The sequence below is a fragment of the Lithobates pipiens genome, unplaced genomic scaffold, assembly GCF_037356315.1.
Source record: "Lithobates pipiens isolate NorthernLeopardFrog02 unplaced genomic scaffold, aLitPip1_a1.2 Scaffold_13, whole genome shotgun sequence".
Taxonomy (NCBI): domain Eukaryota; kingdom Metazoa; phylum Chordata; class Amphibia; order Anura; family Ranidae; genus Lithobates; species Lithobates pipiens.
In genome coordinates, this window is record NW_027507718.1 from 404,267,290 (window position 1) to 404,282,386 (window position 15,097).

The 15,097-nt window shown below is 45.5% G+C and overlaps 1 protein-coding gene and 1 pseudogene across 4 annotated transcripts in view; both read right to left on the reverse strand.

Moving 5' to 3' along the window:
• PAICS (phosphoribosylaminoimidazole carboxylase and phosphoribosylaminoimidazolesuccinocarboxamide synthase) overlaps positions 1 to 15,097 on the reverse strand; it is a 174,268-nt gene that overhangs the window by 14,160 nt on the left and 145,011 nt on the right. The window lies entirely within an intron of this gene.
• On the reverse strand, positions 12,327 to 13,902 carry LOC143975245 (nocturnin pseudogene; annotated as a pseudogene).

A 15,097-nucleotide genomic window follows, 5' to 3' on the forward strand; every position in this document is an offset into this window, starting at 1 on the left:
GCTCTCTGGGTACCCTGATGTAAGGGGGCTCTATGGGGACCCTGATGTAAGTGGGAGGCTCTCTAGGGACCCTGATGTAAGTGGGGGGCTCTCTGGGGACCCTGATGCAAGGGGGAGGCTCTCTGGGAACTCTGATGTAAGTGGAGGCTCTCTGGGGACCCTGATGCAAGGGGGAGGCTCTCTGGGGACTCTGATGTAAGGAGAAGGCTGTCTGGGGACCCTGATGTAAGGGGAGGGGCTCTCTGGGAACACTGATGTAAGTGGGGGGGGGGTCTCTGGGGACCCTGATGTAAGTAGAGGGCTCTCTAGGGACCCTGATGCAAGGGGGATGTTCTCTGGGGACCCGATGTAAGGAGTAGGCTCTCTGGGAACCCTGATGTAAGTGGGGGGCTCTCTGGGGACCCTGATGCAAGGGGGAGGCTCTCTGGGAACTCTGGTGTAAGTGGGAGGCTCTCTGGGGACTCTGATGTAAGGAGGAGGCTTTCTGGGGACCCTGATGTAAGGGGGGCTCTCTGGGGACCCTGATGTAAGTGGAGGGCTCTCTGGGGACCCTGATGCAAGGGGGAGGCTCTCTGGGAACCCTGATGTAAGGGGAGGCTCTCTGGGAACCCTGATGTAAGGGGAGGGGGGCTCTCTGGGGACTCTGATGTAAGAAGGAGGCTCTCTGGGAACCCTGATGTAAGTGGGGGGGGGCTCTCTGAGGACCCTGATGTATGTGGAGGGCTCTCTGGGGACCCTGATGCAAGAGGGAGGCTCTCTGGGGACCCTGATGCAAGAGGGAGGCTCTCTGGGAACCCTGATGCAAGGGGGAGGCACTCTGGGGACCCTGATGCAAGGGGGAGGCTCTCTGGGAACCCTGATGTAAGGGGAGGCTCTCTGGGAAGCCTGATGTAAGGGGAGGGGGGCTCTCTGGGGACTCTGATGTAAGAAGGAGGCTCTCTGGGAACCCTGATGTAAGTGGGGGGGGGGGCTCTCTGAGGACCCTGATGTATGTGAAGGGCTCTCTGGGGACCCTGATGCAAGAGGGAGGCTCTCTGGGGACCCTGATGCAAGAGGGAGGCTCTCTGGGAACCCTGATGCAAGGGGGAGGCACTCTGGGGACTCTAAAGTAAGGAGGAGGCTCTCTGGGGACCCTGATGTAAGTGGGGGGCTCTCTGGGGATATATACACACACACATATATTACTGTATATACATGTGTATGCCCGCCCAAGCGTATGACTTTCTTTACTACGCTGCTATGGGCTCTAGCACCAGATCTTTTGTAGACCCAGCAACGCCCCTGATGGGAACTAAAAGTGATTGTAAACAATCACCTTGTAATACAACCCATTTAATTTAGAGGCACGTTCACAACATACATTCATGGAAACTGATGGGAAAACTGCGCAGATTTCACTTGCAGAGACATCAGTGTACCTCAGTTTTCTTGCAGGTGGACATCAGTTTTATGCACATCAGTTATGTGCCCTATTCACAGCAATGTTGGTGTCACGCCAGTTCTTTTCCCTGTGCATAAGGCTGGGTTCACACTGATGCGCATTGGATGTGGCCTTCGCCGCATCCAATTTGCATATCAGGAGATTGTGACCAGCTCTCAATGGAACTGGTTCACACATCTCTGGGGCGGCCATGGTCCAAATTTTAGGGGGTCCTGTGCGTCTTTTGGTCCGTTTCAGGTGCAAATTCAGCCAAAAATTCAGACCTGATTCACACCAGAAATGGTGAACAGGGACGCCTCGGACCCCGCAGCTATTGTGAACCCAGCTTTAAACTGCATACACATTGCAGATTCCTGCACAGAAAAAAATGTGCTGTGAACAGGGCACATAGAGAACCACTGTTTTTTTTTTTGTGCCCTTGCAGAACAGTGCAGAAAAATTAACGTCTCTGCACCATTTTGTGAACAAAGCCTAAAACTGACATGAAAGACAAAACATTTGTGTATAGATATAAAAAAACAATTTAACCACTTGCTTACTGGGCACTTAAACCCCCCTCAGTCCCCGACCAATTTTCAGCTTTCAGCGCTGATGCACTTTGAATGACAATTGCGCGGGCATACAACACTGTACCCAAATGACATTTTTATCATTTTTTTCCCCACAAATAGAGCTTTCTTTTGGTGGTATTTAATTACAGCTGGGAGTTTTATTTTTTGCTAAACAAACAAAAAAAGATGCAAAAAAAAAAATCATGTTTAATAGTTTTTTATAAAATTTTGCAAACAGGTCATTTTTCTCCTTCATTGAAGTGCGCTGATGAGGCGGCACTGATAGGCTGCACTGGTGGGCACTGATAGGCTGCACTGGTGGGCACTGATAGGCATAGTTAAGGTGGGACTAATAGGCACAGATAAGGCGGCACTGATGGGCAAAGATGGGCACAGATAAGATGGCACGGATGGTTGGCACGGATGGGTGGCATGGATGGGTGGCACTAAGGGGCACTGATAGGTACCACTGATAGATGGGACTGATGGGCACTGATAGGTGGCACTGCTGGGCACTGATGGGCAGCACTGATGGGCACTGGTAGATGACACTGATGGGCACGGATATGTGGCACTGGGGTGCAGCACCTTTGTTGAGGCAGATTGCGGGCACTGCTGGGTGGAACTGTGGGCATTGCTGGGTGGCACTATGGGAACTGCTGGGTGGCACTGACGGGGGGCATTTATATTTTATTGAGGTGGCACTGGCAGGGGGCAGGTGGGCACTGGCAGGGCTGGCCGTGATCGGGACTGATGTCCCGATCACGGCCGCCGGTAATCGGCTCTTTTTTTTTCTCCTCGCGCTGAATATTAGCCGATTACCGGCTCCGTTGTATCACATGATCAGCTGTCATTGGCTGACAGCTGATCACGTGATAAGGGGTCGGGATCGACCCCTTGCTCGGATCGGTGATCAGACGAGTCTCATAGACTCGCCGATCACAGAACGCGGCGCGCGCCCCTCAGGGGGCACGCAGGCCACTCGTGCACGGGACGACGTCAATAGACGTAGACCCGGCAAAGGAGGTCCGCGCTGTAGCCGTCATTCGGCAATAGTGCGGGTCTCAAGTGGTTAAATACCCCATTTTCTTAATAAGTGATCACAGCTGAGGGGGAGGAGAGGAAGCAGCAGCACACAGAGCTTCCCAGTGAATGGCTGTGCAGAGGGGCATGTCAGGACAAGTCTGATCATTGGAGTGGTATGCTGACATCATTGGATCATTTATATGCTTAAAAGTGCCCTTCACTGGAACTAAGGGGCCAAGCCCAACCCCTGAAAAACAACCCCCACCATAATCCCCCCTCCACCAAATGATTTGGACCAGTGCAAAAGCAAGGTCCTTAAAGACATGGATGAGTGAGTTTGGGGTGGAGGAACATGCCTGGCCTGCAAAAGAGAGCCCAGAGAGGTGCCAGTGGGTGGAGAGAGGGGGTATTATTCCCCCTCCCACCACCACCTGTAAAAGCAATACAGCTGCTAATCAGCCATTAGGATTGCTTTTAGATGAAGAAAGCATCACTGCCTGGAAAAAAAAATACAACAGTTATGGCATACAGCTGCAGCCATAACCCTACATACATGTATGTGATTTGGTGGCAAGTGCGTAATACTAAAAAATGTACTTAGTTGTGTCAGCAATTTTTTAAGAGGTGTGAGTAGGCGTGGCTCTATCAACTACCCAAGTTGTGCCTAAAGGGGAAACTGAAGTGGATAATTATAGAGTAGAAAAGTAGGGGGAAGGTTGAATTCCTCCTGTAACTGGGAGAAGGTCTAAAAGCCTTGGGTATTATACCACTGACACAAATATCTAATTCCTTGTGTAGACCACCTTTGTGGGTCAGGAACTATAAGCAGCTCATTTAATGTGGGATTATTCCATAGTGGGCTGTTTGGGGAACTAGTCCACGGGGCCATACAGATACGGATCACTACTTTAAAGTGGAGGGCCACCCTAGAAAAAATAATAGCATTAATATTCTTAAAAAAATAAAAGCATTTGAATTTTTTTTTTTTTTAACTTACCAGAAACCCCTGTTGCTAGGCAGATCTTCCTACTCTACGATGATCTTCAGTCTTCTCCTCCTCGGGTTGTCTTCTGGGGAATGGGGCGCGCTGTGTTCTGGCAACTTGCGCATGCGTAGTAGGAAACGGGCAGTGGAGCCGCTAGTGCCCATCAAACACAGGGTATGCTAATTGTTTTGTGTGAAAGTTACAGAATCTACAAACTGGAGTGTATATATATATATATATATATATATATATATATATATATATATATATATATATATGAAAATTGATCAATCCCGACGTACTGACTGCTTATCTCATTTCTTGAGACCCTTAAATTGCCAGGACAGTACAAATCAATTCTGAAGTATTTAGTAAGAGGCATAGTGAGGTTTTTGAATTTGTGATTTTTTTTTTTTGTCACAAGTTTTTAGAACATACAGAAATTTTCTTTTTACATACTGTCACCAGTGCAGTACAGTGTTATGGCGGTGATCAGGGATACTAACTGGTGACAATATGTAAAAAAAATAATAATAATTTGCAATTCGATTTTTTAAACTTTTTTTTACTTTGTTTTGTACATTCTGTCACTGTCATAAGAGCAGTTGTGTCCCCATAGCAGGGGGAGATAAGTAAGGTAAGTATAACATGTTTGTAAATTCTCTCTTTTTTTTTTAATTAAAAATAACAATCAGTTTTAAAGAGCCTAGTTCTTGTACGGCTACTTTTTTTAAATGCACGTAATTAAAACGGCAACTAAGTTAAATTTAGAGCTACAGACACGAATAGTGCCCATAAATATTAGATGACTGCATTAGGTAACAATTTCACGTTTGGTGCACCCACAGACCCCAAATTCTTAGGCCAGTCATGTAATAACTGTTAATGTTAGAGGAGTACTGATTGGCTCACATGCCTAACATTCTTTAATCTGGATTGTTTTATATATTTACTAAGACTTTCTTTATAAAGTATGATCAGCACTCTACATTCCAGAATCTGAAATCCTTGCTTTGGTAATTGTTGCCTTTGGGCATACATGTGACTTGCATAAGACTAAATGAATTGGGCATGGCTGGATACATGCATGTTAAACTCTAATCTGTATAATCTATACCACTCCTGTTCCTGCACACCCTGTGATGAGCTCGTTTTCATCATCTAGTATATAAACTGTTCAGTACAAAAGTACATTTTTCACTGACTCTAATGCAGCGTACACACGATCAGACTATCCGGCAGACTTAATCCGGCGGACAAACCGCCGGATTTTGCAGCTGAGGTCCGCTGGACTTTCAGAACGAGTGGACCTGCCCAAACATGACCAGACTTTTCTGGCAGACAATCCACTGGACTATGGCAGGAGTCCGCCGGACTTTTGAAATGAACAGACTTGCCCACACACGGAGAAAAGTCCATTCATTTTGAACGTGGCTCCAAGTAGACGGGACTAGCGAAGGAAGTGAATGTCGCCGCCTCCATCGGCGAGATTGACACCTCACTAGCCCCATCACCTGGTATGGATTTAAAGGGGGAACTCCTATTCCGAAAAAACGGCATGGGGGTCCCCCCAAAGTCCATAGCAGACCCTTATCCGAGCATGCAGGCCAGTCAGGAAAGGGGGTAGGGACGAGTGAGAGCCCCCCCCCCCCCCCGAGCCGTACCAGGCCACGTGCCCTCAACATGGGAGGGTGCTTTGGGAAAGGGGGGCCCTGCGGCCCCCCACCCCAAAGCACCTTGTCACCGTGTTGATGAGGACAAGGGCCTCTTCCCGACAACCCTGGCCGTTGGTTGTTGGGGTCTGCGGGTAGGGGGCTTATTGGAATCCAGGATCCCGCTTTAATAAGGGGGCCCCAAGATACTGGCCCCCCACCCTATGTGAATGAGTATGGGGTACATGGTACCCATACCCATTCACCTGGTGAAAAAAGTGTAAATAAAAAAACACAACACAAGTTTTTAAAATAATTTATTAGACAGCTCCGGTGGTCTTCTCTTCTTCCGTCTTGGAGGGTCTTCTCACCGGACTCCTCCACTATCTTCTGCTCTTTTGCTAGCTCTTTTACTAGTGGAGGAGCTCAGCTTTCTTCTTCGTCGTCGCCGCTGCCATCTGGGGGGCCTTCTTCCGCTCTTCGGGGGTCTTGTCGGACCTCCGCTATCTCCTTATAGCTCTTTTACTAGCGTTGGCCCGGTATTCTTCCGCCGCCGCCTTTTCTTCTTCTTCTCCTCCAGGGTTGTGACATCATAAGGGGCGGGGTCACAATGTGACATCACCCGGTGACTCTGCCCCTTGTCCCTATATAAGTCACCGCACAACGTGTCCCTGCCATTGCGGCCAGAGAGAGCGTTGTGTCAACATCGCAAGGAAGAAGAAGAAGAGAAGAAGGCGGCGGCGGCAGAAGACTGGGCCAACGCTAGTAAAAGAACTATAAGAATATAGCGGAAGCCAGGCAAGAAGAACCAAAGAGCGGGACAAGACCCCCGAAGAGCGGGACAAGACCCCGAAGTCGGAAGAAGACCCCCCTGACAGCGGCGGCGACAACGAAGAACAAATCCGGGCTCCTCCGCTAATAAAAGAGCTAGCAAAAGAGCAGAAGATAGCGGAGGAGTCCGGCGAGAAGACCCCACAAGACGGAAGAAGAGAAGACCACCGGAGCTGTCTAATAAATTATTTTAAAAACCTGTGTTGTGTTTTTTTATTTACACTTTTTTCACTAGGTGAATGGGTAGGGGTACATAATACCCCATACTCATTCACATAGGGTGGGGGGCCAGTATCTGGGGGCCCCCTTATTAAAGGGGGCTCCCAGATTCCGATAAGCCCCCAGCCCGCAGACCCCGACAACCAACGGCCAGGGTTATCAAGAAGAGGCCCTTGTCCTCATCAACATGGGGACAAGGTGCTTTGGGGTGCTTCTCCAAAACACCCCCCATGTTGAGGGCACACTGCCTGGTACGACTCAGGAGGGGGGCGCTCGCTCGTCCCCACCCCCTTTCCTGACCGGCCGGGCTGCATGCTCGGATAAGGGTCTGCTATGGAGTTTGGAGGGGATCCCCACGCCGTTTTTTCAGCGTAGGGTTTCCCCTATAAATCCATACCAGGGGACGGGGCCAGCGAGGTGTCAATCTCGCCGATGGAGGCGGTGACATTCACTTTTTTTTCGCTAGTACCGGCTACCTGGAGCCACGTTCAAAATGAATGGAATATTCTCCGTGTGGGCAAGTCCATTCATTTCAAAAGTCCGGCGGACTAGCACACAGACAGGCGGATTGTCCGCCGGACTGCCGAGTCCAGTGGACAATTTTGAGTCAAAACCTCTTTCTAAGTCCGCCGGACTTTTGGAAAGAAAAAGTCTGCCGGAGCCCACACAGGGGCGGATTGTCCGATCGTGTGTATGCGCCATTAATGAACGTTAAACCACCTTTGAACACAAATAAGACTGACTTCAGCAGATTTTAATGCAGTTTACATGGGATTGTACATGCCAACAGAACATTAAAGAATATATACAGCACTGAATTGTGGGAAAAGGTCATGGCCTCTTTATTGGATTTATATAGATATTAAAATTGTAATACAGCAATCTATTGCAGCTTAACAATTTGGATGTGGTGGCTGCATTATTCATCTTCTTTCTTAGGCTTGCCTGTCTTTCAACAGAAAAAGCTCTCCTGTACAATAAATGTAGCAGTTTAGAGTGTTGAGACCAACCATTTACCACTGACTGGGGTGATTGAATGATGGTCAGCTTTTTATTTACTCATATAACACATTTATTCCAAATGGGGGGACAAAAACTTGCTGTAACTGTTTGTGCAACTACAGTGTGAGCTGGAGGTTCACCTCAATTTTGTTGCATTTAATTCAGCTAGCTAGTACATGTAACACCCCCCCCCCCCCCCCACAAACACATATTTTCTTGTATAAACTACCAGCCTCATCAATCCACCACGTAATGATGCTGAACACAATGGCTCCATCCGAAGAATGACCCAAAATGACAATTTAGGTGATGCTCGGGTAGAGAGGTAAGTCCAACCAGACCGCTGTGAGTGCAGGCAAGTACGGGGAGCTCGTCCTAGCTCCAAGCTGCAGCAATGTCAAAGAAAAAGATCCATAAGTCGCACATCATGGAGCAGACCCATGTGCATGAAGTAAGATGAATAGGGATGAGCCGAACACCCCCCGGTTCAGTTCGCACTAGAACCTACGAACGGACCAAAAGTTTGTGCGAACTTTAGAACCCCGTTCTAGTCTATGGGACTCGAACGTTCAAAATCAAAAGTGCTAATTTTAAAGGCAAATATGCAAGTTATTGTCCTAAAAAGGGTTTGGTGTTAGGAGTGCCAATTTTTCCTCTTGTGGGACTTTTAAAAGATAGTAGTCTCCAAAATTGTATCAAGATATACATTTTTATTATTAGAAAAACTAAAACATTAAAAAACACAGTAAGAACAAATGGATGCACAATTACTGCTAAATGATGTACAAAGGAATACAGTGATATATACAGACACAATAGGGATCATAACACCACACTTATAGATCCTGAGTAAATACTAGGACCAAAAAGGCCCAACACGTTTCAAGGTTATTAGAAGGTAAAACCTCTTCTTCAGGGGTTGATGGTGTAGTATATCCTCATCTGCAAACATTGTAAGAAAACAAAAATAATAAACAAACAATAATCATGTTTGACAACTATGGTTCAGAAAGTACCATAACAGCACATAACCATCAGATAAATTATATAATATGTTCTAACCATAAATTGTTGTGCATTACTATTCGAAAAGCATCCAGAATAGTAAAAAGTATATAATCTATTTCCCTGTAATGTGTGGGATAAGAGAATCTCTGCCTTCTGGTGGTCTGCTGTGGGCTTTTTGCTGAAATATTATATCAAGAATTGTAATTACATGCACCTGTTAAACAGGGGCTGAAAAATTGGGCCTTAGGCACAGGTGCCACAACACTGCAACACCTCACAAAAACTCTAGTTGGAGAGCAGGAATGAGCCCTGCTGCAAAGCATTGCATCAAAAATTGTAATTACATGCCCCTGTTAAACAGGGGCTGAAAAATTGGGCCTTAGGCACTGGTGCCACAACACTGCAACCCCTCACAGATACTATAGTTGGAGCGCAGGAATGAGCCCTGCTGCAAAGTATTGCATCAAAAATTGTAATTACACACCCCTGTTAAACAGGGGCTAAAAATTGGGCCTTAGGCACTGGTGCTGGTGCCACAACACTGCAACCCCTCTGTCAGAAACCATGAATCAGACCGAGACAGAAGTACAATTAAATCACACTTGTTTATTACATTTTTGAAAAATCTGGGATCCCTGGATTAAAGTGATATTAAAGGCTGATTTGTTTTTTCAAAAACCTGCTATACTTAACCACTTCCATAGCGGGCCTATTCTGGCACTCCTCTCCTACATGTAAAAATCATAATTTTTTTTTTTAGAAAATTACTCAGAAACCCCCAAGCATCATGGTTTTTAGCAGACACCCTAGGGAATAAAATGGCGGCCGTTGCAACTTTTTATGCATGGTATTTGCGCAACAATTTTTCAAACGTGTTTTTTTGGGGGGGAAAAAAACCTGTTTCATGAATTAAAAAATAACAAAACAGTAAAGTTAATTCAATTTTTTGGTCAGTTAAATGTATTTATTCAAATTTTTTTTACAGGTTACCAGTTTAGAGTTAGAGGAGGTCTAGTGCTAGAATTATTTTGTTGCTCTCGCTCTAACGCACACGGGAATATCTCACATGTGTTGTTTGAACAGCGTTTACATATGTGGGCGGGACTTGCACGTATGTTCGCTTCTAAACGCACGCACACGGGGTGCTTTAAATTTTTTCTTTTTTTGTTTTTTTTCTTTCTTTTTTTACACTTTTAAATGTAAACATCCCTTGTAATGGGAATAGTGCATGAGAGGTCCTCTTTATGGAGCGATATGGGGTCTATAAGACCCCACATCTCTTCTTCAGGCTGGAAAGCATGAGATCAAAAAAATGAATGATCCCATGCTTTCCCGCCTACGACACTCATACAGATGACTGGTGACGATCTGGTCACCGGAAAAACTGATTTTTAAATACAGCTTGCCTGTAAAATCCTTTTCTTTGAATACATGACGGGACACAGAGCAGTTATTCATGACTATCTGGGTTATACACTACCTCTAGGTGATTGGACACTGGCAACCAATAGCAAGAAGGTTCCTACCATATAACCCGCCCCATACGGGAATTACCTCAGTTTTGTAGCAAGCAATGAAGAGTCCCAGGAAAAAGGGGAGGGATCTCTGTGTCCCGTGATGTATTCAAAGAAAAGGATTTTACAGGTAAGCTGTATTTAAAAATCCATTTTTCTTTATCATACATCACGGGACACAGAGCAGTTATTCATGACTATCTGGGATGTCCTAAAGCAATGCACCTGAGGGGAGGGATACCCAACTGTCGTTTGGCCCTATAAGGCCTGCAACACGCTATGACCAAAGATTGTCTTCTCGAGACCTGACATCCACCTGATAAAATCTGGTGAATATGTGAACTGAAAACCAAGCGGCTGCCCTGCAGACCTGAGCCATAGACACCTGTCGATGCACTGCCCACCAAGCACTAACCCCTCTAGTGGAATGTGCTTTCAGGTCTCTCGGTGGAATCCTATGCCTCAACTCATATGCCTGAATGATAGTTTGGCGAATCCACCTTGAGATAGTTTAAGTCATAGTTACATAGTAAGTCAGGTTGAAAAAAGACACAAGTCCATCCAGTTCAACCACAAAAAATAAAAATAATAATAATAGTATCATACAATCCCATATACCCAATTCTATACCCACAGTTGATCCAGAGGAAGGCAAAAAAAAAAACAGCAGAGCATGATCCAATTTGCTAAAGCAGGGGAAAAATTCCTTCCTGATCCCCCGAAAGGCAATCGGATTTTCCTCGGATCAACTTTACCTGTAAATGTTAGTACCCAGTTATATTATGTACACTTAGGAAATAATCCAGGCCCTTCTTTTTTTTTTTTTTTTTTTTTTTCAAGTTGAAAGTGGATTTTAATTGCACATTAAGAAATGATATAGTACTTTGGTCTGTATCAAATATCGCCTAATATAATGCTGCAACAAGAGGGTCATTATCTCATAACACGATCACTTATAATAAATACATATACCGTGATCTGGAATTTTACATTCCATTGAAACAAACATTCAAGCGTCCTGAAATTCTATAAAAACTAAAAATAAATTAGTTATGCCTATTGATAAAATCAGTGTTAATTACCAACAAAAAACAAATATCTACATTAAGCACTAGTGTGGGCACCAGGCATCTGCATCTTTTTTTAAATAAGGAAACCTCAGGACATAAAACATTCATCTTGAATGTACACCATAAGAAATTCATTCGATCTGGGGCCCGGCCCTGTTTCTCAACTGACATCTTTTGATATTGCAACCTCAGAATACAAAAAATAAATAAAAAAGGAAGGAGGCAGCTAATCATAGATAGGCCCCTCTTAAAAATTAAGTTGATATTTGTTTAATGTAGAAAAATAAATACTTTCAGAAAGTGATATTTAAACAACTGACTTACAACTAGAACATGGTAAACTAGATATGCACCTCTTTACAAAGGCATTTTGTTTTGAAAATGCTACAACCGCAGTGAGAAATAAATAAATAGAATATACAGACAAACATGGTTATTTTTGCCTTACTTGAAGCACAGGTATGCAAACCGTTGAGTCTATTAGAAGATTCTTAGCTGTATAGGTTTATCAGCATAATAAAATCTTATTTCTTATATTGTATTCAAGTGCATTTTTTAAAGGTTATAAATATGGCCTGTGGAGCTGGCCCATTTTATGTTGTGTATTACGCATGCTGTGCTTCTTGCCCAGTAGTGCTCCACAATGATGAAGCTTTAACCCCTTTGTGAAAACCTATATTACTAATTTATGTAATTTCAGAGGTGGTTCTGCAAGAAAGCTTCTCCCAATAAAGAAATTTGCATGGTTATGTAGACGTTCCCTGCACAAACCATGAAAAACTGCAAAAGGGGTTTCAAAATGTAAGAAAAAAAAAAAAAAATTTAAATAAAAAAAACAAACAAAAAAAACACACCCACATACAAGTTATTTTCAGGTAACCCACGATCATGTGAAAAGGTATACAAACTAAACTACACCATAGCGTCCCTTTAAATGGGACGTGTGCAAAGTCCAAAGGTTTTGGCAAGACAGCTTCAATGACGGGGGGTACACCTTTGAATACAAGCGTCAAAAATAGGATAGGAGGTTCAGGAAAGTCCCATGCACATACAGTGTGCTACTTGCATTACAGAGTTCTGGAGCTCACATCACTTTACACCAGCTACAGTTCACAGAGTTACTGATAACTATAACAGCCTGTCTGGGTCCATGTTAAAACTTAAGTCGCAGATCAGTGAAAGATGATCCGATGGGTACGTAAAAGATGGGAGCCTGTTTGGCCCAATTTGCTCCTCTGTAAGCAAACTCAAGGCAGAATTCACTTCCAAAGCATTCTGGGAATACCAAATATAATCTAGGGTATTGCAAGACTCTCCTGTAGGCCGGATTTTCCAAGTGGTGTAAGGAGGCTCAGTCTCTCCATCTTCACTAAGCACCTTGTAGGCACTGTTAAGGTTCAGGCTTGAAGACGCAAACCGCTTGTATACCTCCTCTGTTGGTTCTGCATTAAAGTCTCCACATACAACCAGGGGGATTTTGGCCCCTTGTGTGAGCAATTCAAGATTCCGCAAGAGATCTGAGCCCTGTGCAAGCCTGAACCTCTCCCACCCGGTACGAGCCTTTAGGTGGGTAACAGCAACGCACACCAACCTGCCAGACTCTTTGCACTGAAGGATTTCAGCAATGGCCATCTGGTTGGTTTTCAGGGTCCTTGCAGACAGCCTGAATTTGGCACTGCTGATGAGCTGAAATCTGTCTTGTAGAAAGAACAAGGCACAGCCATCAGGTCCATTGTTGTGCTCAACATCAAGGCAAGGAGACCACGGCTTTGCTAGAAAAGTGCATTGGTAGCCTAACCTACTGAGTATTGGCTGGAAAGTGTCAAAGTAGTGATCCACTTCCTGCAGGCACAGGACATCAGGACGATAAATTAGGATCTCCTCCAGGATCAAATACTTCCTCTCCTCCCACTTCAGTGCTTCCTTGGGACAGTTGACAAAGTTATCCTTGCCTTCTCCAAGGGCTTGAGCAAGGATATTCCACTGCATCACCCTAAATGCATGGGGGGTGCCAAAATCATCTCTCTGTGGAAAAAATTCTCTATGAAGCCGGGGAGGCCTTCCCTGCAGGGCAACTTGGCATTCCTCAAGAAGATCCTTGGGGTCCAGCGGATCCAGCTGCTCATGTTCTGACTGTTCCAGATAGTCCTGATGCTGGGGGGTGGCTGCAGTGCTGCTGAGAGTCTTGGCAAGAGCACTGTACAGGCGACTTGTACCGTTTCCCATGGAACAAACCGCTCTCGGCCCCGTCCTGGCCGGACTCCCCGTTGCTCCTCCGGTCGGTACTGTCGTGGTTGCCGGCGTGCTCGTGTTGGGAACCGCTTTAGCCGCTCCGTCCCCTATCCAGCCGGCCAGACTGTGGCAGCAGCCGAAGCTGCCCAGGGAGCCGAGTACGGGCGGGGAGAGCGTCCGGGTCCTGACCGGGGAGTGGTGTGGCTGTTGCCGCAGAGAGGAGGCGCAGAGCGCGGGCACGTCTCTGAGCGCCGAGCACAGCCTACCTGCCGCACTCTGATACATTCCCGGCCTCAGCTCACACTAATAGCAGACACCGCTGACTGACTTGCCACCTATACACTCACTATATCACCGTCTACCCCGTATTGCCGCTATCCCAGGCCCTTCTTAAAGCAATCCACTGAGCAGGCCAGAACCACCTCTGCAGTGAGTCTATTCCACATTTTCACAGCTCTTACTGTGAAGAAACCTTTCTGTATTTGGAGATGAAATCTCTTTTCCTCTAGACGTAAAGAATGCCCCCTTGTCCTCTTTGTTGACTGTAAAGTGAATAACTCGACACCAAGTTCACTATATGGACCCCTTATATATTTGTACATGTTGATCATATCCCCCCTTAATCTCCTCTTATCAAGAGTGAATAAATTCAGCTCCTCTAATCTTTCTTCATAGCTGATTTCCTCCATGCCTCTTATCAGTTTGGTTTCCCTTCTCTGCACTTTCTCCAGTTCCCCGATATCCTTTTTGAGAACTGGTGCTCAAAACTGAACTGCATATTCCAGATGAGGTCTTACTAATGATTTGAACAGGGGCAAAATGATATCTCTCTCTGTGGAGTCCATAACTCTCTTAATACAGGAAAGGACTTTGCTCGCTTGGAAACAGCAGCTTGGCATTGCATGCTAGTATTGAGCTTATGATCTACCAAAACCTCCAGATGCTTCTCCACTATGGATTCCCCCAGTTGTACTCCCCCTAAAATGTATGATGCACGCAGTCGCATCATAGTCGTAGCTGCCTGTCCTTTCTTTGGACCCTCAGGCAGAATAAAAGGAGAGTCAGTTTTTCTAAAAGGGATTGACGCCCTTAAGTAGACTTTAATAGCCCTTAGTACATCCAGCGAGTGGAGTAAATTTTCATCCTTAGACCCTGGATTTGGAAAAAAGGAGGGCAGAATGATATCCTGATTTAAATGAAAATTGGAAACTACTTTTGGCAAAAATTCCCGAAGAGGGCGCAAGACTGCCCTGTCCTGGTGCAGAATCAAGTAAGGTTCTCTGCATGAAAGGGCTCTAACTTCTGGCCGAAGGTATGGCCACCAAGAAGACTAATTTCCTGGTCAATAGGACTAAAGGAATCTGCTTAATAGGCTCAAAAGGTAGACACTGAAGGGCTGATAGTACCAAATTCAAGTCCCAGTGGCATAAGGGGGGCTTAATCGGTGGTCTTAGGTGCGTCACCACCTTAACAAAGGTACGCGCCAAGGAATGGGCTGCAATTGGTTTTTGGAGAAAAACAGATAAGGCCGAAATCTGACCTTTAATTGTGCCCAAGGCCAATTTT